The 25526-nt window shown below is 46.0% G+C and overlaps 1 long non-coding RNA gene across 1 annotated transcript; it reads left to right on the top strand.

Moving 5' to 3' along the window:
* The first annotated feature begins 16295 nt into the window (after window positions 1-16295).
* LOC118981492 (uncharacterized) lies at window positions 16296-24313 on the top strand. Its single transcript, XR_005065350.1, has 2 exons — window positions 16296-16362; window positions 23463-24313. It is a non-coding gene; the product is annotated as an uncharacterized LOC118981492 (long non-coding RNA).
* Window positions 24314-25526: the final 1213 nt, after the last annotated feature.

The raw sequence follows: 25526 nt of genomic DNA, 5'->3' as shown, positions 1-25526 counted from the left end.
TTATTTTGAAAGCAGACAAATGAGGAAAAAGACTCAAGCATTCATCCTGGTGTGAACTGTACCTCAGAGTTAAACCAAATAGGTGATGAGAGGACATCTCTATATACTCGTACATATTCCAGCTAACAAACAAAAGAGGGATGAGAAGAATGAACAGACTGCTGTACAGATTGAATTCTGCACCCCCCGCATTCATATGTTGAAGCCCTGCCACCCCCGCACCGTGGGACTGCAGGGAGAGATGCAGCCTTTCAGGGGGATTAGGGTTCAGTGAGGTTGTAAGGGCCGGGCCCTGACCCAGTCGGCTAGTGTCCCTCTCAGAAGAGGAAAGAGGTCAGAAATCTCTCTCTCATCTTGCTCACAGAAGAAAGGCCAAGTGATCACACAAGGAGAAGATGACCATTTGCATACCAAGGAGAGCGGCCCCACCGGGAACCAATACACTCTGTCCTTCATGGTGCCCCATCTGTGACACTCTGTCATCGCAGCCCAGGCAGGCCAGCACAGAGCGCCACTCTGTGACCCTTGGTGAGCTGCCGATCTGGGCAATGGTCCTCAGCAGCTGGGGACACCACCAAGTAGAGAGATCAGAGCTGTGGACCTCCTAACGTGCCACCTAGAAAGTCAGCTCATCACATCTGACAGAAAAACAATGAGACAGGATAGGACAACCTGGGTCTGATTAAACCTGTGCTCCAGGACTGGGTTGGTCAAAAAGTTTGTATAGTATTTTCCATAAAACAAAATCACACTTTTCATTTTCATCCAATAGCTTGATTGATTGGGATATTTTGAGTATGTCAGCTATTTCCCTCATGGTATGATGTTGATTGTTCTCAATTAACATCTTGATTTGATCACTATCAACTCCAACTGGTCGACCCGATGAGCATGAAGCTTCACAAACCACTCACGACATGTTTGGCTACTCACAGCACCTTCTTTGTACACGGCACAATTTTTTTTTTGCATTTCAGTTGCATTTTTACTAATAAGGCACAAGATGCCAAAATGCTGCTTTTCTTTCATCTTCAAATATTAAAATGGCTACACAAAAATTCACCAGTTTTCATACGTTTTTTAAAATCCACATTGATATGACAGCTGTCACAATACGATCTAAAAAAAATTGTTTCAAACGAAGTTAAAGACACATAAGCACCACTAGAGCCATTATGGAAAAAACCCAAGTGAACTTTTTGGCCAACCTAGTAATTTACATGAAATACTAGGTACAGAGGAACATACTAACTTACACCGTGGATGAAATCAGCAAAATCTGGAGTGTGGGGAATTTGACAAGACCTGGTTTCTTCAACAAAAAAAAAATTACAAGGAAATTAAAGAAACACCTACAGATTAAAAGGAATTGAGGAAAAAGCAATCACAATGTACAGACCACATTTGGATCTCAAGTCAACAAATAAACCTTAGCAGAAAAAAAATGTAGGACAATTAGGGAAGTATGAACACTGATTTGGTTTTTAATAATATTAAGGAATTATTTAAATTGTGTTTATGTATGACAATGGTCTCAGGTTTATATTTTCTGAGGAGCCTTTTCCTTTTAAAGATACACGCTGAAATATTTACCGATGAAAAAACACGCCTGAGGTCTGGTTCTAGACTATCCAAAGGGTGAAGAAATGGGAGGAGGGACAGAGAAGCAATGCCAACCAGGCACTGGTCACTGCTGAAGCTGGGTGATGAATACATGAGGTGCCATATTCTTCTCTCTACTTGTAATAGCTTGATGTCTTCTATAATAAAGTTTTTGAGTACTTCATATTTTAAAAGTGATAAATAAATGAGACTTTTTTTAGCTGATCTTACTTAGGCACATTAATTACAAATTATGTATGTATTTGTGTGTATATACACACACACACACAAAATCCCCACTTATTTAACAAGAACACAAACTGATATACAGCTAACATGTTAGAGCAGTTGGTGGGGAAGGGAAGGGCAGGAGTAGGGAATGGGAATACAGGATTCACTAGCTACTGAAATAAAGCAGAGAGGGACTTTGTAAAGACCAATGAGGACTGTTAACCACGGACTGAGGAGGGAGTTCAACACCATCCTGTGCACCTGAGGTCCAAGGAGAGGAAAACTGGGGAGGCGGGGAATCACAGGTGGCACAAAACCTCATTGTGGCTCCACTACCCAGAGAGAAGTATTGTGAACATTTCAGTGTTTCCCTCTATTTTTTTCTATACCTATATCAAATTATTCTTTCCTCTTCGCTCATCCTCTGGCTTTGGGGATGTGTGGAAATGGGTCAAAATTCTGGATTTACCATTTTACTAGGGAGTTGTGTGCGGCAAGTTGTTTCCTCTGGGCCGTTTCAGTTTCCTCGTTCTGAAAAGGAGGAATCACCACGACCAGCCTCATAAGGCTGTGCGATGATGAAATGAAATCATCAGGGTAAAAAGCACCAAACAATGTGTGAATCCTGGTTGCTCTTCCTCTTACAGGCTCGTGGGGCAGCTTCCCTGGCCTCTTTGCAGACAAGGACAGTGGGAAAAGCTTGTCCAAATGAAGGGAGTTAAATCGAGAGACAGCCAGGTCTCAAGTGTGGTTTTTCATCTCAAGGCATCTCCCTCTCTCACCAGGGTGTAGGTGACGCTAAAAGGTAGGGTATTTCCCCCTGTGTTCCGTTCTCCTCAATTCCATGTGTGAGGAAAAGAAACTCCTTCTTCTTGAGACACCCAGTTTACATAGAATGGTGCTTCTCCTCATTGGTAGCATTGTCCAAGGAAGAGTTCAAAGGTGTGGAAATTGACTGAAATGCAATGTTTTGAAGACATGTTCAGAAAGACCCCCTGGCTGCTGGGAATGAGGATGTTGGCTCTGCAGGGCCTGAAGGCCCCTGGCAGTGTCCTGCCATCAGACTGTTTAGGTGAGTCACCCTGGAAGCCTCCAGGCAGGGTCAGGTGTCATTGTCCCCGAGCACTTCTGGGGACTGGTGCAGAGCGGGGACTTGTGTGCCAACTGGGCACTCCCACATCTCCGGTGGCTCCTGGGTGGCACGCTGACTTCACCAAAGGTCTGATCATCCACAAATGCTGTCAGTTCAAGGCTCAGGATGCAAAGGCGGAGGAATCAAGCGTCTGCTGGCTCTTGTGAACCTGGGACGCAGGCCTCATGAGTCTCAAGGGCCTGTCCAACGCCTGGCAGGTCCGGATCCCTGCTCTTCCTTATCACTAGGCCTCCAGCGATGCTCCAGGAAACAGAACAGTGGTCCTTGGTGTTGCTTTCCACCCAGGTTTGGTCTCAGGAGGAGGCAGCACACACAGGAGCGCAGGGTATCCAAACACAGGGCACACAGCAGGCCTCTGTGCCTCTCCTCTCCTTTCATGGACCAGGACCCCAAGGGCAGAGAGGTCAAAGGACTCGTGCAAGGTCATGCAGAGGAGAGTCAGTTCATGCCTCGTGGTTCTGGCTTTGGGGAAACAAATGGTGAGCTCGAGACCATGGGGGTGAACGTCAGAGGGCTGCTCCGGATCCCAGACTAACTCCGTGGGTGAAGTGGCGGAGTCAGAGTTCTGGCGTCTGCCTTCTCTGGTCTGTCTGCTGGGTCTGGTTCCCACCACCATGGTGCCCACAGCTGCGATGGAGCCATGAGCCCAAGGTCTGTAGATTGCTCACCTAGTGGGGGCAGCCTGTGCTACAAGGGGCCCACCCTTCTGAAGATAATTCCAGTTTGGGGGGGCCCTCCCTCTTATATCAGTGGAACAGAATGGAGAGCCTAGAAATAAGCCCACACCTTTAGAGTCAGTTAATATTCGACAGAGAAGGCCGTCTGCCTTCTGGCTGCTGATCCTTTGACAAGGGCAACTTTGTGCCCAGAGGACTTGCTCCTTCATCCACTCTCTCACTAAAGAAATCTCGTGAGCACATACCCTGTTAGGAGAGAGAGCAGGCTCTTTGTTTTTGTTGCTGTTTTTTAAAGACTTCATTTATTTATTTTTCGAGAGAGGAGAAGGTAGGGAGAAAAACATTGATGTGTGAGAGAAACATCAATCGGTTACCTCTTGCACACCCCAACCAGGGACCCAGTCTGCAACCCAGGCATGTGCCCTGAATGGGAATGGAACCAGCGACCTTTTGCTTTGCAGGATGAGGCTCAACCCACTGAGCCATGCAAGTCAGGTGAGAGTGGGCTCTTTGGAATGGGCAGAACTGAGTTAAGATTCCCCCTCCGTCTCTTGCTAGCCACATCACCTGATTTGACCTCCTGAGCCTCAGTTTCCCTTCCTGTGTGAGGAGGAGAGCATGACTACCTCCCAGCTCAATGACCAGATGACCTGGGTAATGGGCCTGGCCCAGTGGCCCACATGCTCTGTATCCAGTAAGTATCCACTCCTTTACCCTCCTCTCCAGGACTCTATATACCAGGGGCACTTGAGCTTCCATTATGGACAGACCAGGCCACAGGCTGGCAGCAGAGCACTCAGAGGGCCCCCCCAGGGGCAGTGCCCAATTCGCTCCTCACCCCCATTGGAGGTGCTCCTGGGAGCCCAAGAGCCTGGGAGCCTGGGAGGACAAAGTCTGCTGTGAGTGTGAAGGGTGGAGGATGGTGCTAGCTTTCTGGGATGTCCCTGTGCTTTGTGGTCAGCATTTAATAGGAAGCTTTGGAGGTAACAATGTGTCTCTCTTCCCTTTCACCTGACGATCTTAAAGTGATACACTTACGTTTGTAATAATATTCGGAGGAGGAGTCAAGATTTGCTCTATCTTTTAAAAGAGCTTAGAAGCTTAGTTAGGAAAATTAAAGCCACAGAGAGAGGTGGTGCCAGATGCAACCTTGGAAATGTCTTTTCCGTCGCTGCCTGTTTCATGAGACGAGTGGGTGGGGTGAGGGAGTGAGTCAAGCCTCCTGACAGTGTGGCATTTGTCTCTCGCTTTCAGTTCACACAGATTTGACAAGGCCTTTGCACAGCCCATGTGTACCTGACAGTCTGAAGGGGGGCGTGGTATCCTCTCCGATGGCAGGCAAGCAGGCTGAGACTCTGAGGAGTGGCCTGTCCAGGTCACAAAGCTTCCAGGTAAGTTCCAGGGCCAGGAGTTCGATCTGCTCTCCTGAGTGCGGAGTCTCTGCTCTGTTGCCTCCTTGCAACGTTTATCACTGCCCTGGGCATTAGGGATTCTGGAGGAGGCAGGGGGACTGTGCGAACGTGGCCACAGCCAGAAGGACTGGTGGCCGAGTTCCTGGAATTCCCAGGGCCTGGTCACAACAGAATAATGCAGCCCTTGAGGCAGCCTCATCAGGGGCTGGATCTGTCCCTGTGACCCACTCTGACCCACTCAGGGCTCTGTCCTGCTGCTCTGCCTCCTGTCTCAGGGACCGACATTTCTTTCCATTAGCATACAAATGTGGCCCAAAAGCTCACAGTTTCACCTTCTCCATCGCTCCTTTCACTCTTGCCCCAGTTTCCGCTCTTCCTTTCAGCCAAACTCCCACCAGCGCTGTCCCTACTCGCCATCTACTCCTGCTCCGCCCTGCCTGGAGCCCTCTCCAGTGGGCCGCTGGTCCCCGCCATCTCCTGCTAGCTAGCACTCGTGGTCCTCCTCTCTGGAGGCCTGCTTCGCCTGGCCCTGGGCACCGCACTGGCGCTCCTTCTTCCACGGTAGCAGCTCGCTGTCCATCCTCTCCACCAGATGGTCTGTCCATAATCACTTCTGCACGTTCCAGGGCCCAGTTCTGCACCTCAGACCCCGGGCTCCTTCCTCTCCTCTCCCATCTGCTTTTGCTCCTCAGGTGTCCTCACTTAGTCCAGGGCTTCCAGTCCTATTTTCACACAATGACTCTCAAATTCACACCTCCAGCCAGACATCCCCTCTGGGTTCCAGGCTTATTTGTTGGACTTCCTACCCAATACCCCCTCTCATATTCCCAGCACACACGTCAAACTCAACGTGCCCCGGCCCTGAGTCCTACCCCGACGCCTGCTCATGACCCTCTCGGTCAGGGAAGGGCCCCACCACCCACCTCGCCGTCAGCCTACAGCAGCCCCCTGCTCCTCACAGCCGCACCCAGTCTAGCGCTGCCCCCCACCCCCCAGAGAGTGCTCCCACCTCTTTCTCACGTACCCACATCCAGGGCTCCGTGTCTGGGCTGGGCTGCTGTAACAGGCTCCCAGTTAGTCATCTTCATCCCCCACACAGAGCAACGTGAGTTAGACCCTGTTCTCCTCTATCCAAAATCCTGCAGCGACTTCTCAACACACCTAGAATGGCATAGCAATGCCTAACCGTGGCCTTGGAAGGAGTATTTGAAACACCCACATTTAGCAGCTGGTTGGGGACTACGTATTCGTGTGTAGTTTTCCATACACATAAAAAATCTAAATAGATTCCCTTCTATTTTCTAAATAAGCCAAAGTGTGTCTATTTATCTGTGTAGTACAACTGCTCACGGAATGCCGTGAGCTGCCACCTGGGCGCCGGTCCAGCAACTCCTGGGCCCCTCGTGGTTCCCAGAGCCTGCCACTGTGCCCTGCAGTTTGACCTGCACCAGCTGACTAAGCCCCTGTTGGAGCTGGGACTTGACAGGGGGAAATGCCACAAACTCCTCCAATAACTTCCCTGTTAAATCTGTAGCCAATGGATGACTCGTAGATTCAAAACAGAGAATTTCTGTGGGTAACAACAGTATTTGGGGGAATTAATTGTCTGTTAGCTTGACTTAGGAGCAATTACGTGCAAACATTTTCTGATTCTTACAGTAGCATCTGCAGTGCTTACACAGTCGACGCCTTTCTGGCCCGAGTACAGACGTCTCTGGGACGTGCCGCACTTCACGAGGTCCAGCCCGGTCCCTCCTGAGGAGGCCATGGCAGGGCAGCCGCAGCTGTGCCTTCTCGTCCAGGCTACTCGGTTTTGACCTCGGCTCAGCTGCTACATCAGCTTCCAGAGACCTCTCTGTGTCAGTTTCCTTATTTGTAAAATGTAGCCAATGATGATTATAATGCGCAAATGAGTTAACCCGTTCAGAATAATGCCTGGCTCAGAAAATGCCATATGTGCCTTAGCTCTCACTTTACTAAGGAAACCGGTGCTGTTAGCATCCTTGGCTGAAGGCTTGGGGTGGTTTTAACACACGGGTGCCCCTAAATGGAAATGCAGTTCAGTAAGATTGGGGAAGAGAGCGAGCTGCTCCGTGGGGTCCTCGGGCCCCTCCTTCTGCCAGCCTCCCTCCTGTTCTTCCAGCAGAGGTCCGCATGCCCATCTAGTGTCTGTGTGTTTGTCAGCCCCCCCCACCCCCCGGCTTGGTGTTCCCCAGGTTCTCCCCAGCTCCCTCTGAGCCAAAACCCTGTGACAGCCATCATCTGCATAGGCAGGCACAGGTGAATGGGAAGTACAGGGCAGCCATAGCTGGCTGGCTGGCTGCAGCTGATCCACCAAGCATCTGTTCTCCCTTCCTTTGTGGGAGCAAGTGACGGTGGCCAGGAGGTGGACCTACATAGGATGCACAGTACAGGTGGTATGGGTGTGCTGGCCACACATCCCACTTCTGGGTTTGGGAGGCCCACAGCAGTTGGGGCGCAGCAGCCCAGCACTCTGACCTTGAGGCCTGTGACTCTCCCTCTTGCCGGTGACTTCTGGCCACACGAGCTTCTTTCTGTTACTCAAGCACACCCAGCTGGCCCTGCCTCAGGGCCTTCCCACTCTCCCTGGGCTGTGTTCCCCCAGATCGTTGCCTGGCTCTGCTCAGCCGACCCACCATCAGAGAGGGCTCCCTGACGACCCCACAAAAATTCTATTCATGTCACCACATACCTCTCCAGCATTAAAGCATTTATCACTCCCTAGTGTTATGTTTGTATAGTATATTTTATTATGTTATTCTATCCTAATTTTCCCCCTTTCCCCCTCCACCTGGTACTCTATTCCCTCCAGCAAACTCCCCCTTAGTTCACGTCCATGGGTTATGCATGTAAGTTCTTTGGCTTCCCCATTGCCTGTACTGTTCTTAACCTCCCCCTGTCTATTCTATATCTACCATTTAGGCTTCTTAATCCCTGCACTCCCCCTCCATTCCCCCCTTCCCCCTCCCCACTGACAACCATCCAAATGATCTCCATATCCACGATTCTGTTCCTGTTCTGCTGCTTTGCTTAGTTTGTTTTTTAGATTCAGTTGTTGATAGTTGTGAATTTATTGCCATTTTAATGTTCATAGTTTTGATCTTCTCTTTCTCATATAATTCCCTTTAGCATTTCATATAATAAGGTCTTGGTGATGATGAATTCCTTTAGTTTTACTTTGTCTGAAAAGCACTGTATCTGCCCTTCCATTCTAAATGAAAGCTTTGCTGGAGAGAGTAATCTAGGTTGTAGGTCCTTGCTTTTCACCACTTTGAATACGTCTTGCCAGTCCTGCCAGCCCCTTCTTGCCTGCAGTTTCTTTTGAGAAATCAGCTGATAGTCTTATGGGAACTCCTTTGTAGGTAATTATCTGCTTTTCTCTTGCTGCTTTTAAGATTCTCTCTTTATCTTTAACCTTTGGCATTTTAATTACGAAGTGTCTTGGTGTGGTCCTCTTTGGGTCCATCTTGTTCGGGACTCTCTGTGCTTCCTGGACTTGTATGTCTATTTCCTTCACCAAATTAGGGAAGTTTTCTCTCATTTTTTTCAAATAAGTTTTCAATTTCTTGCTCTCTCTCATCTTGTGGCACCCCTATGATTCAAATGTTGGTACACTTAAAGATGTCCCAAAGGTTCCTAAACCTATCCTCACTTAAAAAAATTCTTTTCTCCTCCTGCTGTTCTGATTGAATGCTTTGTTCTTTCTTACATTCCAAATTGTTGATTTGATTCTTGGCTTTATCTTCTCCACTGTTGGTTCCCTGTAAACTTTTCTTTATATTGCTTAGTGCAAATTTCATTTCTGCTTGGGTCTTTTTTTTATGCCATTGAAGTATGCATTAAGTTCCTAGAGTATCCTGATAACCAGTGTTTTTAACTCTGTGTCTGATAGGGTGCTTATCTCCATTTCATTTAGTTCTTTTTCTGGGGTTTTGTTCTGTTCTTTCGTTTGGGCCATGTTTCTTTGTCTCCTCATGTTGGCAGCCTCCCTGTGTTTGTTTCTGCGTTTAGGTAGAGCTGCTTTGACTCCCTGTCTTGGTTGTGTGGCCTATTGTAGAAAAGCACACCTGTTAAGTTGTACGGGGCAGAGCCTTAGGAAATCGCCGGGGCAGGGCAACGCATGGCACTGCTCTGTTGCTCTGTGCTGGGGAAGGCTCTCAAGGGGACCGTGCTGCTGCCTAACCTCTAGTTTTGCCCAAGAGGAAGCTGTTTCCCGGGACTCACTCTTCACTTTCTCCTTATATACCATTTGTACCCTTCCAGCTATTGCCCTGGTGCTGAGTCCTAAGTTCTTTGTGAGCTTTATAAGAGGAGCCTCTTGAGATGCCCACAGTTTCTTTCACCATCCCAACCCCCACTGGTTTTCAGAGCCAGATGTTATGGGGACTTATCTTCTTGGTGCTGGAACCCTGGGCCTGGTGGTCTGAGCTGGGGCTGGGATCCATCTCTTCGGAGCTATCCTTGTTTTTTATCCACCGCACATGGATGTGGGACTCCCAGCTCCTGTCTCAGCACCACTCCACCTCTCCGGGCCTCTCCCCGCCTCTCTGCGTCTCTGCCCCTCGCACCCAGCTGGATGAACACAGCTTCTCTAGTTCCTTGGTTGTCAGACTTCCACACAGCTCGATTTTCTGTCACTTCTGGGTGATATTTGTCTCGTAGCGTAGTTGTATTTTTCGCTATAGTTTTGCATGGAGAGGAGGCACGTTTGCCTATGCCGCCATCTTGACCAGAAGTCCCTAGACTTATATTTTATGTTAATCTGCTTTCTGCCATTGTGCTGTATTGAAGATGGCTAAAATAACAGACTTAAATACTGTTACAAAAACTTTGGAAGGTGTAGAAAATGCTAAAATTTTAGAGGAAACAAGTATTGAACAAATTAAACAGGTTTGTAACTTGAAGCCTTGCTGCCCAGTTAAAGAAAATGTGGATATTTCTGACAAGTCTGCCCGAGGTACTCCCAGATTCTGTTTCAGTCATGGGATGTAGCAAGAACTACTGTTGAGGAGCCACTGATGGGACCATGCACCAGGGAGCAGATGTTCTGGACACTAAATAATTTCTTTCATGAAACAATACTCTGTGATAAAATGTTGCCACATAACTATTGAAAAACTGGCTGCTTTGACTGCAATAACCAAGCAATGCAGAGATGACTGCTTGTGGTGCTGTGGGTGAAGTCCACCAGCAGAAATGCATGCACTCCCACATCTAATTCACCACACCCAGGGCACCCTGCAGGAGTGTGTGCGCTCCTGCATCTGAACTAGTCGCACCCAGGGAATCCTGTAGGAGTGTGTGCGCTCCTGCATCTGAACTAGTCACACCCAGGGCATCCTGCAGGAGTGTGTGCGCTCCTGCATCTGAACTAGTCACACCCAGGGAATTCTGTAGGAGTGTGTGCACTTCTGCATCTAAGTGGAAGGCAGAAGTGCATAACTGCTGTCGAATGCTGCAGATGGGACTCATTTTGAATGCAGGAGTGCACACTTTGCTCCAAAGTGCCAGAGATGTGCTTAATTTTAGACACAGAAGCATACATATTGATGTGAAACTCCATGGATCAAGTTCATTTTAGATGCAGGGGTGCACACACTGCTGCAGGGTGCCCTGGGTGTGACTAGTTCAGATGCAGGAGCGCACACACTGCTGCAGGGTGCCCTGGGTGTGACTAATTAGATGCAGGAGTGCACACACTACTGAAGAGTGCAGTAACACCAGGGGTGCAGCTGAGTTCAGATGAGGAATGCATGTCTGTCTAAAATCAATACACATATGCTTGGTGATGGTTAAAAATAAAAAAGTGGTCTGCACTCTTCCACCAGCCTCTTTTCAACCTGCTCTACGTGGCTTTCATTCCCAACACTGAAGCCACCTTGTCAACATCACTGATGACCCCATTTCCAACGTGGTTGGTCCCCACCGTTCATCTTGTTGCCATTCTCTCCTCTTACATGGTCCCTACTTCTCTACGTTGGAATGCCCAGGTCCTAGGCCTCTGATCTTTTCATTCTTTCGTTTTTTTAATCCTCATTTGACAACAGGCCAAGAACCTGCTTATTGATTTTTAGAGAGAGGGGAGAATAGGGAGAGAAAGAAATATCATGTTTCTCTCTCGTACACACCATGATAGGGGACCAAACCTGCCACCTAGGGGTATGCCCCCACCGGGAATGGAACCTGCAAACTTTCTGTTTATGGGATGATGCTCCAATCAATTGAGACACCCCGGCCAGGGCAACCTTCTGCCCTTTTTTCTCTCTCTACACTCACACCTTTGATGACCTTAACCAGACTCTTGACTCCCACAGTTATACCTCCAATTATTGCCTTTCTGCTGACTATCGAGCTCATCCATTCACCAGTGTGCTCATCCTCTCCACTTGGCTATTGGGTGGGCATCACTACTAACTTGAACTCATCCCAGACCGAACTCCAGATTTTTCCTCCAAATTCTGTCATGAGCCACACCTAAGCCTTCCCCATCAGTGAATTGCCCCTGCATTCTCACTTGGATTCAGACCCACAGCTTGGCAGTCCTCCTTAACTCTTCTCCTTCTCTTGTTCCCCACGCCCAGTCCGTCAGGAAGGGCTTCTTGCTTTCACCATTGAAGGCGACCACTTCCCAGCGTCACCACTCAGCCTGCAGCAGCCCACCCCTGGGTCAGGAGTGGCCTCCTCAGTGGTCTCCCTGCTCACCCTGCTTACAACCTCTTCTCCACACCCCAGAGGAGGCCTCTTAAAATATGAGGTGGCCGCTGTCACCCCTCTGCTTTCTGCCTCACTGAGAAGGGCTCCAACATCCTGACTACAACACACAAGACACTTCGTCATGACCTGCCCTGGCCACCTCTCTGACCTTGTGCCCCCACTCCCTTCAGAAGGACCGCCTTGCTATCTAAGTCTGGAGTGCCAATCCCCAAAGTCTCTGCCTGGCTGGGTCCCCCACTTCTTTTAAGTTTCCTCTCAAATGTCATCTTTATTTGAGAGGCCTTCTGTCTTTATATCTTGATTTCTTTTCTCTCATGGAAGTTTTCTGCCAGCTGACACATTATTTACATTATCATGTTAACATTTGCATTACGAGTGTCCCACAACATATACCACTAGGACAGTCCTGCATGTGTGTAATTTATATAAAAATACACATCTGTATGTAGGGATGTGTGCTCAAATTACTTTCTGCTGTGTTGTGTAGGGGAGGAGGTATGAGGATAAGACTAGTCCTGGGCACATGTCTTAGGTTTTTGTGATTGCAGTCGACTCCAAATACCAGTTTCTGTAGTTTATCTATTACTTTGTCACAAACTGCATCAGAATTTAATGACTTAAACAATAACCATTTTGCTGACTCAGAACTCTGTGAGCCGGGACTCTGGGCAGGATTCACCAGGGTGGTCCTGTTCCACCTGGTGTCAGCTGGGGAGGTTCACTAGCCGCACACCTCCAGGGACTGGGCTAGGTGGGAAGGTCACACATGTGACATCTCGTCTGCTGCTCAGCTGCTCTGGTGTGCGTGGCCACCTGGGGCCTCCCTACAGCTTGGTTGTCTCGAGGTACTTGGATTTCTGGTCATGGCCATTGGCTTTCAGGAAGGAGCATTCTAAAGAGAGCAAAAGCTGCAAGTCATTGCTTGGAAAACATGTAACACCCTTAAAGCAGCGTTCCACTGTTCGAAGACGGTCACAAGAATAATGCAGGTTCGAGGAGTTGGGGAATGGACCTCCTGCAGCGAAAATCTGAGGCCATTTTTAGTTTGCAGGCTTCTTTTGCACATATTTACATTTGTGAGATTCATCCATATTATTGGATGGAGTCATTCATTCATTTCCACTACTGAATAGTTTTCCTTTAGGTGGATACTATGTCACCATTCAGTTATCACAGCTCGCTTGTCCATTCTCCTACTGACATACATTCACTTATAATTTTTGACTATTGCAAAGAAACCTTTACAAAAATAATTGCATAATCTTTTGTTGAACGTGCTGCACTAATTTTCTCTTGGGTATATAATTAGGAATGGCATTGCTGGGACATAAGTAGCATATTTTTAGCATTACTTGCAAACAATTTTCCGAAATATTTCTAAGAATTTACACTCCCATCAGCAACATAGAGGAGATCCAGTTTATTCACATTCTTGCCAAATCTTTATGTCAGTTTTTTTAATGATAGCCATTCTGGTGGGTGTGTGTGCATCTCATTGCGGTTTTAATTTGCATTTTTGTGATGAGTCATAGCGTTGAACACCTTTTCATATATTTGTTAGTCCTTTAGCTAGCCTCTTCTGTGAAATAGTTGTTTAAGTCTTTTGCTTATTTTTAATTGGGTTATTATTTTTATTGATATGTAGAAATTCTTTATTTGTTATAAATATGTCTTTTCCTGAATATGTGTATTGTGAATATCTTCTCCCAGTTTTTAGTTTACCTTAACAATATAGTTTGATTAACTAAAGTTCTTCATTTTAATGAAGTGCAATGTAACAATCCTTTATTTCATGGACAGTGCTTCTTTGAGACCTTTTTTGGAAATCTATCCTATCCTAAGCTGTAAAGTGCTGGGGTACTTGCTCTGGTTAGGGCCTCTTGTGGTCAGCTCAGAGGGCTGAATAATCTCTTTCTGATTCACACAGCCTTTCTTTAGACATGTTAATACCTTCAGTCAGGCTTTGGCCATTAAATCAAATCTTGGCCCAGAGACTCTTCAGTCCCTTCGAAGGCTTATTTCTCTGTTCTAATTCTACTTTCCTGTTTTTAGTTCTTGGTGTTGCCTCGATGTTATCCATCCATATCACCTGTATGCAGCTGAGCTACTTTCTAGAAGTATCCCAGTGCCCTCTGACCTTCAGCAGGAGACAGAGCTCACTCACCGGTGGATCAGTCCCCTTGGCCAGGAGCTGGCTGCACTGACCTGATGGGCCTCGAAGGGCCTCTGGGCAGAGCTGCAGGAAATGCACGTGCCAGCCTCTCTGCTGGGACAGCCCCCGAGCCTTACTGGCTGAGAAGACGTTTCTCCCAAGAAGTGAGACTTGGCTCATAGCACTCGATTTTTCCTTAAGAAATGGCTGCACAAATCTGACTCATTTCTGTGTAACCACATGTCGAAAGTCTCAAGTCAAGATATGTCTCCTATTTAATTTAGAATACTTTGCATATACATAAAAATCTTACAAAGGCACTCATCCAGCCAAACAAATATTTATTGGAGCTAAGTACTCTTCTGGGGCCTGGGTATATAGCAATAAGCAAAAAGGCAAAAATCCCTGATGTCACAGAGCTACTTTAGTTCAATATACAAACTCCTAGTTAGTTGGACATCAGTGCTGCCCCTTCTAATAGTTCAACAGTTAAAATCAGGGCTAGTGTAGAAAACAAAAGGCTATGGTCAGGGTTTGTATGACAACCCTTGGTGTTTGAAGACAGGTAAGGTTTTCTGACAGTTACACAGAGCCGGGCCTGGTAGACGACACCGGGGATGCGAGTGGCGAAGAGCACTGACTCAGTGCCATGACCCAACAATCAGAATGGCTGCTCCGTGGGACTGGGGCCTCTTGAAGGCTGGACTCTGTCCTGTTATCCCTCATGTCCCACTTGTGGGCACGCTGCCTGGGAATAGTGGGTGTCTAATGACTTTGTGAAATTCCTGGGTTGACAAGTGAACAAGGGAGGAATGAATAAAGAGTCCCTCCCTTGGTGATTCCTCTAGTCTCTTTGAATACCATGGTGACAGAGATGACTCCCAGCTGTGTATGTCCAGGCCAGAATCTACCTCTACATTTGACTGCAATGTTCAAATGGCCTTCTCATCCTACCTGGCTGTCCTCTAGTTATCACTAATGTAATACATTCAAAATCAAATTTTTGATTCCTCCTCTCCCTCACTCTCAAGCTGCTCCACCCAGTCTGCCCCTCCTCAGTCAGTGACAGCCTCACCCTTCCAGGGGCCCAGGACAAAAATCTTGAAGTCATCCTTGACTCCTTTCATTCTCTTACAGACCACTTCTTGTCCATCTAAATATCCTTATAACTCTACCTTCAAAATCTGTATTTCCACATTCTGTCTACTTACCACTGTCTCCACTACCTTTACTGGATTCAAGCTATCATTATAAGTTGTTTGTATTATTGTAAGAGTCTCCTGACTTGTTTCCTAACTCCTACTTTTCCTCCCTAGCAACAGCCCGACTGATCTGTCAAACATAAGTCAGATCACCTAACTCTTTCAATGGCCTCCCCAATTTCTCCAAGTCAAAGTGGGTAAAACGGTATGTTGCCCCAACCACATTTTCTACTGTCTCTCCAGGCCACTGTTGCAGCCACTTCCTGACCCCCTTGCTGATCCTTAAATGGGGTGGCATGACGCTCAGGACTCAGGACCTTTGTTCTTACGGTTCCTGCCGCCTGGAATGATGTTCCCAACATGGATCTTGCTTCCTTGCTTCATAGGTCACCTTCTTGGTGAGACCTTTCTTGACCACCCTATTAAAAATTGGGACCACCCTATAGCTCCCATTCTCATTTCCTGCTTTTATCCTTAGCACCATCACCACTTGCAATACCATATATTTCCTTATTTATTTTTCTCTCTCCCTACCAGACTATAACCTCCAGGGCACGTAAACACAGAGGGACTGTTTACTTTGTTCGCAGCTGAATCCTCAGGACCGCTTGCTTAATGAATAAATCAGGGAATGCGCCTGCCTAGTTAAGGAACAATAAACGCTAAATTTGGCTCAAATTAGAAGGGACTCACAGATAATAGCTAACTTTTACAGAGGAGGAAACTGAGGCACAAGGAGCCAGAGAAGCCCTGCTTATAAACCCAGGTCTAGCCCCGTGACTTGCATTCTTTCCCCGGAACCCCAGGCCTCCCCTCCATAGGCAGAGGAGAACTCCCTTGCAGGATGAACCAGAAGCGGGTCTGGCATCGCCGGCTGTCAGAACAGTGCATGACTGGATCAACTCGCTATTGGGCATTGCCCTGTTTCTTACTGAGGGGTTTTCGTTTTCTTTACTTGGAAGGGATGTTGTCTGGCCGGGGGATGCAGGATTTGCGAGATTCGCCCTGGAGAGAGCGGAGACTGCCTCGCATCAACCGAAGCCCGGAATCTAGAGTCAGGATCTCGGTTTCCGCCCGGAAACACGCTCCTGGGGCTCCCGGAAGCTGCACTCGTTGCCGGGGTAACGGGCCCAAGCGGAGTGGGCGGTGACAGAGCAGCTATGGACCTAGAGGAGGCTGTGGAGTGGCCGTGGGCTAGGTGGGTCCTCACAGTCCAGCGTGGGGTCGGGGAGCCGCGCTGAGGGGCGGGGGCTGGTGGACGCCGACTCTCTGCGGGGGTAGCCACCGACCGAAGGAGGCGGGACGGAGGGCTGCATGCCGAAAAAGATGGGGCTGGCGGGCGTGGGAGCGTGTGTATTGTGGAAAGAGGCCCGAGTTTTCTGTCTGGATGAAGCTGTGGGTGGAGGGAGGGTGGGGTGATAGTCCTTTTGGGTGTGCTTCAGGAGGAGGATGAAGTTGTGGATTTTGTGGGGTGCCCACCCACGTGGCTCATCCTTTCTGACGGGCCGCCCCACAAGTTCCCTTTGGTGTTGGGGTGAGCGAGGTTGGAACCAGGATGTCGCCAAGTCACCCCTGCCAGCCCCTAGGCAGCTTCGCCACCGTCTGGCGCAGGGATTCCCCCTTGCGGTTTGGGCACACTCCAAGTAATGAATAATAATACGTGATAATGATAGATAACGATAGTAAAAATACGGGCTTAACGAGAACTTGACCAACTTGCCAAAGTAAATTTGGCATTCATTTCTGACATACTAGATAAAATGCCGCATCTTTTGATGGTAATAAAGTATTCCGTAATTAGATGAACAATAATGTCGAACAGCGGAGAGCTGGGGATCAGCGATGAGTGACAGTCTGGGTGTGTGCAGAAGCGCTGTGCCGCTCGAGGCCTGACTCACTGTAGATGCTCAATGGGCGGTTTGTTGTGTACTGGATGGGTGACAGCTGCAAGCGCTAGGGTAGTGACATTACATTAAAACTCACCGTTGGCCAGTGTATGTCTGTTTTGCTGACCAATGAATCCTCATCAGCTACTTAAATGCCTTGTGCATAGAGAGTTGATACTCCTTATATTACTGAATAAATACATCGGAACTTGAAACAACTTAAAAAAAATCTGGTTTCTTTTTGCTGAGTCATTTGATGTTCTGGAGGAAGCTCCAGATGGCATGGTATTTCTATTTTTTAAAATTCTTCTCCATACTTAAATCTTGTCATCTTGTAATCACAGTATTTCCAAGGAGTTTTATTTACTCATCTTTTCCCCATTTTACCTCTACCATCTTTTCTTCATTTTTCCCCTCACACATACATATTTTAGAAACTTTTCTTTAACACTTTGATTCCATTTCAAACTGCTCAAGAAATGAAACTGCTATTCTCCTTGCTTGTAGTCCACTGTTCCCTTAAATGGCCTGCCCCCCTGCCAGGGGCATTGCTTTTTTTCTGTCTGTCCTGCAGCCGTCAGAGGTCTGTGTCATGCCCTTCTGGTGCCCCTGTGACATCTGGCCTGGCCGGTAGCTATTCCACTCGCTCTGTGGAAGATGAAGTCCCAGCTCCACGTGTTCCTCATGGCCCCTGCTCCTACTAGTCACCAGCATGCAGTTTCGCATTTCTCATGCTCTGTCCTGCCAGTATAATCATAGCTTTTACTACATCAATATTTAGTCCTGAAGTTACTGTAAGTGTGTAACTGCTACTCAGACTGGCCACATAACTTACCAGGTTACACCTTCTGTGTGTCCTTTGGTTCTTTAGTGTTGGTCATCTTCCTTATTTAGTTTTCTGTTTATTTATGACTACTCTATAATTTATCACTAATGTATCTCCACACTTCTTCCCAGTTCTGAACAAAATCTGTGATTTCCTTAGATATTCTGTAGTTTTATCTTTTTCTTTAAAAAGATTTAGCCCTCGCTGTGTGGCTCAGCAGATTGAGCACAGGCCTTCCAACCAAAAGGTTGTTGGTTCAATTCCCAATCAGGGCACATGCCTGGGTTGCAGGCCAGGCCTTCAGTTGGGGACATGTGAGAGGCAACTGATCTCGGTATCTCTCACATCACACTGATGTTTCTCTCTCTTTCTCCCTCCCTTCCCATCTCTCCAAAATAAATACAGTCTTTAAAAAAAGAGAATTTATTCAACTGATTACTTCTCACCCTGACTGGATATTGAACTGGCCAGCCTTTGCTCCGCAGATGACACCCAACCAACTGAGCCACACTGGTCAGGGCAGTTTCACGTTATCTAATTGTGGAGAGGCCCAACTTCGTGGGCGCGCCCTGCATCGATATGTAAAAGGAGACAGTAATTCTGCCAGGTGTTTTACATCCCCATGAAACCATGGGCCACACTTTTAAATTAAGACATGATGCCTTTTGTAAATGAAGTCCTGATTTGTGGAATGAAAGTTGTGTTCCTTGAAAAAGTACTAAACCCTGTGACTTTCAATGTGGCTTGAGAGAGCCTAAATCTCAGTTATCTAGACCACATTTTATTTTGAAATTTAATACAATTAATTTTTCTATAAGAAGAAAACTTCAAAACTGTACTGAAATACATAAAAGAATACTATAAAAATGGACATAATACAGTGTCCTGGGAAAGGGTGCTTTGTTTTAAACAGCTTTTTGAAATTTTCACACCATAAGATCAACCCACTTAAAATTGTGCATTTTGCTGAGCTTTGAAATGGCAATGTTTTAACAACATCAGAAATGACAGATACCATGTGATTTCATTTTTATGTGGAACCTAAAAAACTAACAAAAGAAATAAAAGAAAACAGAAACAAAGTCACAGATACAGAGAACATTTTGATGGTTGCCAGATAGGAGGGGGCTTGGGGGGATGAGTGAAAATGGGGAAGGGTTTAAGGAGTGTAGATGGACAGTCATAGACCAGTGATGGGGTGTGAAGTCAGCACGGGGAATATAGTCAGTAGCATTGCACTGACTGCACACAGTGATTATATCAGTGACTGCACTGATGGTGGGCAGTCAGGTGGGCCTAGACTTCCCAGGGTGGTCACTTAGGAAGTTACATGAAGTGCCTAACCACTGTGCTGCACACCTGAAACCAGTGTGATACTGTGCATCAACTGTAATGGCAAAAGAGAACATTGACGTTTGACCAGACAGACCATCAATATGCATCTTGATGTCAAGAAAGAACCACAGACAAATCTTAGATTGTTTGCAGTAGTCATATTGTCAGTCACAACAGCAGTGTAGTGATTTCGAGATTATAAACGAATGAACTGTATACATTGTCCCATATAAAATGTGTGACTGTCATAGGAACCGAAATTTTCAGCATAAACGATTATATATATATATATATATATAATATATATATAATATATATAATATAATANCAGCATAAACTATTATATATATATATATATATATATATATATATATCCATATATATATGGATCTGGTATTCTCACATTTGAATTGGAAATAAAAACATTCATTCATTCATAATGTATTTTTCTCTTGAAAAAAGAAGCAAAGAAGTATTTTCTAGTTTTTCCCACCAAAGCAGCCTGTAGACAGTAACTATGAGCAGGGTCCCCAAAAACCTGGGATTTATTTATAAAAAGTTATATGTTTATTCTTGCATGGTGTAACTTCAGTCACCTTCAAAGTACTCTCCATTTGATGCAATACACCTATTGAGAAGTTTTTTCCACGGCTCGAAACAGGTTTTAAACTCATTGATTTTGATACCTTTTAGTACTTATGCTGTTTTTTGTTTCATCTTTTCCACATCGGCAAAACGTTCCCTTTGAGACTCTTTTCATCCAGGAAAATAACAAAAGTCACCTGGGGAGAGATCGGGTGGATAGGGAAGGTGGGGCATGGGGTCATGCCGTTTGGGGTCAAAAACTGCTGACCACTCAGCAAGGTGTGAGCAGGTGTGCTCGTAAATCACCCATCATGAAATGGGCAAACACGTTGAAAGAGTCTTCAAAAAATATTCACTGAAGCTGAATGCAGCCTCTGACAACAATGCCAGCTGGTGCACTGATACAGAAGGGTTCCTAGAACACTCACCTGGCAGAGGAAGCCTGTACTACAAGAGGGCCACCCTCCAGAAGACCATTCTGGTTTTTTGTCGCCCCCCCCCTCAATATTTCAGTAACAAGAAACATCCTTAGTCCCTAGATTGTAGCCTCTAAATAACATTCTCACTAAAACGACCCCAGGCTCCTTGGAGAACTGGCTAACTCCAGTTTGGGGCAAGAAATGTGTGAGATGAGCCTGGAACATTTTATACTAGAAAGAAAGGAAGCTTAAGGGCATCACTTTTTATTTTTTAAGTGTATTTTATTCATCATGCTATTACAATTGTCCCAATTTTTTCTTGGTGATAATGAATTCCTTTAACTTGACCTTACCTGGAAAGCACTTTATCTGCCTACCCATTCTAAATTAAAGCTTTTCTGGATAGAGTCATCTTGGATGTAGGTCCTTGCCTTTCATGACTTCAAATACTTCTTTTTTTTATTTTATTTTATTAATTTTTATTTATTTATCTTTAGAGGGGAAGGGAAGGAGAGGGAGAGAAATATCAATGTATGGTTGCCTCTCATGTGTCCCCTGCTGGGAACTGGCCTGCAACCCAGGCATGTGCCCTGACTGGGAATTGAACTGCGATTGTGTGGTTTGCAGGCCCGCGCTCAATCCACTGAGCTACACCAGCCAGGGCTCATGACTTCAAATACTTCTTTCCAGCCCTTTCTTGTCTTCGAGGTTTCTTTTGAGAAATCTGCTCATAGTCTAATGCACATTCCTTTGTAGGTAACTCTCCTTTCTTCTTGCTGCTTTTAAGATTCTCTTCTTATCTTTAATCTTGGGTAACTTTATGATGTGTCTTGGTGTGTTCCTCATTGGGTCCAGCCAATTTCTTTGGGACTCTCTGGGCTTCCTGGACTTCCTGGAAGTCTATTTCCTTCCCCAGATTGGGCGGGGGCGGGGGTGCTCTTCATTATTTGTTCAAATAAGTTTTCAATTTCTTGCTCTTCCTCTTCTCCTTCTGGCACCCCCATGATTCAGATACTGGAATACTAAAAGTTGTCCCATAGGTTCCTAAGCCTCTCTTCATTTTTTTGCATTCTTGTTTCTTCATTCTGTTCAGGTTGGATGCTTATTTCTTCCTTTTGTTCCAAATTGTTGTTTGAGTCCAGGTTCCTTCCCTTCACTCTTGGTTCCCTGTATATTTCCTTTGTTTTACTTTGGGTAGCCTTCATTTCTTCCTTCATTTTGTGACTGAGCTCAATCAATTCTGTGAGCATTCTGATTACCAGTGTTTTGAACTCTGCCTCAGATAGGTTAGGTATCTCCTCGTCACTTAGTTCTTTTTCTGGAGCTTTGATCTGTTCTTTCATTTGGGCCATATTACCTTGTCTCAGCGGGCCTGTCACTTAGAAAGGGGTGGGGCCTTAGGTATTTGCCAGGGCCCGGCAACCCTCTTTGCTGCTTGTGGTGCTGTATGTGGGGCAGGGGGTAGTCAGAGAGGGAACAATGTCCCTTGCTCTGCTCTCCTCCCACTTTCTGCTGCTCCCCCCACTACCCACAAGTGGATTGTGAACTCTCCTGTGAGCCTGGGAGTTTCTCCCACCGCCACAACTGCCACAGATTTTTTACAGCCAGGGGTTTTGAATCTTTAGTTTCCCATGCCGAAACCCTGGGTTTCGCAGGCTGTCTTGCTCCCCTGTTGTTCCTCTGCTTGTCTGCACGCGAAGGTGGGATCGCCCACTGGGTCTGCCACCTTGCCTTGTTGCAGGTCCTCTCCAGCCCAGCTGCCCATCTCTGCGCCCTCACCTGTCTGGATGAATGTTTCTTTAACTCCTTGGTCGTTGGACTTCCATGCAAATGATTTTCTGGCAGTTCTGGTTGTTCTTTGCTTTTAAGTTGGTTGTTATCCTTCTTTTGGTTGTTCGAGGAAGCGAAGCATTTCTGCTCATGCCTCCATCTTGGTTGGGGGGCAGGGGCATCACTTTTCCAGATTGCTCAGATACCAACTCCTTAGTCTGAAAATTGAAATACATTGTTAAAGTCACTGTGTAATAGAAATGGCCATAAACATGTGAAAAGATGTTTAACATCATCAGTCATTAGGGAAGTTTGAGTCGAAACTACAGTGAGATAGAGCTTCACACCCCCAAGGATGGCTATAATAGGAAAGACAGACAACAACAAGCTTTGGAAAGGCTGTAGAGAAATGAGGACCTCCGTAGATCACTGGTAGGAATATAAAGTGTTTCACCCACAGTCTGGCAGCTCCTCAGAATGTTAAACATAGAGTCACCATATCATCCAGCAAGTCCACTCCTAGGTAGCCACCCAGGAGAACTGAAAACATGTCCACACAAACCTTGTACACAAATGTGTACAGCAGCATTGTTTACCGTAGTGAAAAGAGAAAAACAACCAAATGTCTGTTAGCGGGTGAATGGATAAATAAGGCGTGGTCTAACCATGTAGCGAGATATTATTTGGCAATAAAAGGAAATGAAGTACTGAGACATGCTGCCACATGGCAAACCTTGGAAACATTGAGCTAAGTGAAAGAAGCCAGCCAGGCACACGAACACACGCTGGCTCCAGAACAGACAGATCTGCGGAGACGAGAAGAGGACTAGCGGTCGCCAAGGTCTGCGGGGTGGAGGGGTGAAGAGTGACCACTATGGCTCTGGGGTTTTGGTGGGGGTGTTCTGGAGTCGGATGGAGGTGATGGTTGCACATCTCTCAAAAACTCTGGGGCTGTGCACTTCACAGGGGTGAACTGTGTGGTGTGTGGTTTGTATCTCACTGAAGCTGTTATTTTAAAAAATCACTTTATAGACTTGTTTGATTCCTGATTCAAACCAGCTGATTTTAAAAAGACTTGTAGAAAACAACCTGGGAAGTATGAACATTGACTCAGCATTAAATATTAAGGAGTCATTGTTAATTTTATTTGAGCTGGGATAATGCTGTTGCAGTTATTTTAAAATTACCCCTTCTTAGAGCTACATCCTGAAGCACTTCTGGATGAAACCCCAGGACAGTGGGATTTGCTGTTAACTGTATCAGGGGCGGAGCACAGCACACCTGCCTGCACACAGGCCGGTGTTTGTCGAAGCCGGAGAAGGCCACGTGTGTGTTCCTCACACTTGTCTCTCTACTGTTGTGTATGTTTTAAAATGTCCACAGTAAAAATGCCTTAAAATTATTTTTCAGAAAGAGAACAAAGAAAACAATAAAGAAAAAAGTCAGCCCTTGAGAATTTGTTAATTTGTATCCTTAGGAGCCACCCTGTAGGATCTCTCGTTCCGAGAGCTCTGGGGTGCCCTGCTCTCCTGGGCGCCCCAGTACTTGCCTCCTGCTGGAACAGCGTTGGAGGCACCTGTACTTCTGTCTGTTGAATTACATTAGCTGTATAAACATATATTGATCACAACTGCAATCCTCTAAGATTCTCAAGACTGGTCATCCTAAAAAAACTTTTTTTTGGTGATTGAGAGTTTATCTCTTAAAATTTTAAACATTTTAATATTTTGGATTAAAACCTTTGCAAAGTAGATTGCATGATTTTTACCCTCTTTTCAACGTTTCCCTTTCAACTTTTACATCAGTGAATCTTCACTAAATTATTTCATTAAAGTAATTGGTGTGACTTCTCTCCCCTGCTTGGACGCTGACTGCCATCTGTGTTTATGATCCCCAATCGCTCTGAGCCAGAAACAGCAGGATAGCCAGTGCAGAGGGAGGAGGAGGGAGTCCAGCTCAGAGTGCTCCGTCTTGCGTGTGGGACCAGTCTCCACAAGTAGCTACTGGATCGGTCACCTCCTGGATCACACGGGAACCACGTGGAAGAGCAGTCAGAAGTCTTTCTGAACTGTGCAGAGGCACTTGAAGAGTCTGAAGAACCATGTTGTCCGTGTCGACCGAGCAGCAGATGAGAAGGTGGCTGAGTGTGAATGACTCAGCACTGATTCTGTAACATATTCTGGAAGCTGCAACGGGGAGTAAATCCTCCTATTCGTGCTGGGGTCTGTTTGCATGTTCGCACTTGCTCTAATGTTAATCTGTGTAATATACTGGGCAGAATAACCTCTTTGCTTTCCTTTCATCAAAAAACATTGAGGTCCTATTTTGCACTCATAAAACAAAAAATAAAGACAAAAACAAAAACATTCTAATGAAAAGAACAAAATTGATAAAATTGAATAGTAAGGCTATTTTCCAATTTTCTGTATTCCTTATCATTTATTAGGCAGCTAGTATTAAATCATTCTTGCTTTGTTGAAGGCAGCTACTCAAATTTACTTGTTTTCATTGGAATACTATGCAGCACTAAAAAAGAAGGAGCTCCTACCTTTTGGGATGGCATGGATAGAACTGGAGACTATTAGGCTGAGTGAAATAAGCCCGTCAATGAAAGACAAATACCATATGATCTCACTTATAAGTGGAATTGAGTGAACAAATAAACTAACAACCAAAATAGAACCAGAGACATGGGAACATGGAACAGACTGACAGCTGTAAGAGGGGAGGGGGATGTGGGGACTGACTGAGAGAAGGTGAAGGGATTAGTCAAAGAATGTGTATGCATGGCCCATGGACATGGACAACGGTGTAGGGACTGTGGGAGTGGGAGGCAGGCGGGGGGTGAGGGGCTAAGGGGAAAAATACGCTAATATGGTAAGTTGTCTTATGCTAAGACAACTGTCATAGCATAAATAATAAAATTTTTTAAAATCTACTTGTGATTTTAATGTGAATTTAATTTCTAAAACATTCCTTCTTTACTCTTTGAGGCCTTTTATGTGAAATATTTTACATATATATAAATGTATGGTTTAGTGAATTATTATAAAATAAATATCTATGTAACCAGCATTAAAAGTCAGGAAATAAAATCTCAAAAGCACTCTTCCCCAAAGTCCCGACCCTGCCTGCCAGAGCTGACTGTTCTCCTAACTTTAGGGTTATCACTACTTTGCTTTTACTCAGCTTTCCCCACTAAGAATGCATCCAGGAACTTAACAGGTCAGTTTTTTTCTCAGGATGTGTTGTTAAGGTGTCTGTGTGTCGTTTCATGCAGCTGCAGTGCACTCCTTTTCACTGTCGCGCACTGTGCCAGTGTATGGAACACCACGGTTTAATGAGCCATCCTGTTGTTATTTCCAGTTTGGGTGCACATGAACTCACACTTTTTTAGGGTGAATACCTAAAAGTGACATTACTGAATCATAGGATACACATATCCTAGCTACTGTCAAACCATGTTTCCAGAGTGGTCGCTCCACGTCATACTCCCATGAGCAGCGAGAGGGTCCTTGCTTTCCATCCTCCCCAACCCCTG

This window comes from Sturnira hondurensis, unplaced genomic scaffold (assembly GCF_014824575.4).
Source record: "Sturnira hondurensis isolate 20B ecotype Veracruz unplaced genomic scaffold, ASM1482457v3 Scaffold0024152, whole genome shotgun sequence".
Classification (NCBI taxonomy): domain Eukaryota; kingdom Metazoa; phylum Chordata; class Mammalia; order Chiroptera; family Phyllostomidae; genus Sturnira; species Sturnira hondurensis.
Note: the sequence above shows the minus strand (reverse complement) of the source record. Positions and strands in the feature narration are given on the sequence as shown.